This window comes from Diorhabda sublineata, chromosome 4 (assembly GCF_026230105.1).
Source record: "Diorhabda sublineata isolate icDioSubl1.1 chromosome 4, icDioSubl1.1, whole genome shotgun sequence".
NCBI classification, from domain to species: Eukaryota; Metazoa; Arthropoda; class Insecta; order Coleoptera; family Chrysomelidae; genus Diorhabda; species Diorhabda sublineata.
Genome location: NC_079477.1, coordinates 6949401 through 6950912, shown reverse-complemented (window position 1 = coordinate 6950912; position 1512 = coordinate 6949401). Strand labels below are relative to the sequence as shown.

At 31.7% G+C, this 1512-nt stretch overlaps 1 non-coding gene across 1 annotated transcript; it reads left to right on the top strand.

Annotated features, from left to right (window-relative positions):
- The first annotated feature begins 1069 nt into the window (after positions 1–1069).
- On the top strand, positions 1070–1141 carry Trnag-ucc (transfer RNA glycine (anticodon UCC)). Its single transcript has one exon. It is a non-coding gene; the product is annotated as a tRNA-Gly (tRNA).
- Positions 1142–1512: the final 371 nt, after the last annotated feature.

The window sequence follows — 1512 nt, the reverse complement described above, 5'->3', positions numbered from 1 at the left end:
AAAAATGGTAGTAAGTAGGAGCTTTAATTTCATAGTGTATAATAATGATTTTCAATCAATATAGCCTTTAATTTTAGTCAATTCTGACAAAGTCCATTTTGTATCAAAGTGTCCAATTTCTTTATTGAACTAGCTACTTTCATCTCTGTTCCACAATCCATATCTTTCCCTCTTCTACTTTTCATAGACACTAGATGATTTTACGAGCTATTTCTCGTTTTCTTCGTCTCTTTTCCATAATAGATCTGACGTAAGTTCCTTCTTCGATATCATTCCTCATTCTGACTCTAGATTGTCACTCCACTTTCGAGGTCGACCGTGTTCCAATTGGAGATATATCCCTTGCTATTATTACCGGTCTATTGTCTGTCATTCGATTTATAAGTTGGTGCCATTGTTTTTTACGCTGTGATACTCATTCGTTAATATTATCTACGTCACATAATCGTCTGATATATTCATTTCTGTGATCTCCAAGAGTTGGTTCGTTTTTGATGTTTCTGACGAATAGGTCATTATAAGTGTAATTGTCGCTTTGTAAATTCGTTTCTTTGTTTCTTGTCTAGGAATTTGTTCAGCCATACTACTTTCTGAAGACATCCCGCGACCTTATTTGCTCAGGCTACTTATCCTCTGACCACGTCTTCTATGTCTCCATAACTGGTTACGTTAATTCCTCTTGTATTTCATTCTCTTTTGAATTATTTGACCTTCTAATTCTAATTTGCATCTAATGGGCTATTTTGATGTGATGCATATTGTTTTTTCACTTGAGTCAGTCATATTTTACTGCTTTCCTGTGAGAATAAAGATGTTTAATGAACTTCAAAGTTCATCTTCATTTTCAGCACGTGATATTCGGTTTTAAAACATTCTTAAGAAATAATTCTATTGAAAATTTGTAAAAAATAAGATAGGTGACTATTGAAAAGAGAACAAAATTATAACGAATATCTACCTTGAAGTTTTTTTCTTTTCTATATAAAAATAATTGTTACCTGACGATTATTATAATATAAAGTTCTGATAGTTTTAGTTTTCTAGCAATTGATAAACTTTATAAATATGTGCGATGGTGGTGTAATGGTCAGCATAGTTGCCTTCCAAGCAGTTGATCCGGGTTCGATTCCCGGCCATCGCATTGAAATTTTTTATCACAATTTCAATTATTCCCATTTTTAATTATTTTTTTCATTTTATTTTTAGATTTTTTTTATAACCAAACAGTTCGAGGTTAAAAAATTATAGCTAATTTACACATTTTACTCTAGGACTTGAACCAGCAACCATTTGACTCCTGGTTTCGACCTAACCACGCGATCATCAAGACATTTTTGCTATGAATAAATGAGAGACAAAATATGTATATGAAATTTGATGAATAACGATTACTTTGAAATTAGTACCGCCATCTCTTAGTCAAGTTATGAATATGTTCTTCGTTTGTTGTTGAGTCATATATTAGAGAAATTTTTCTTATAACAATTAAGTAAATCGGTTCACGCTGTATTA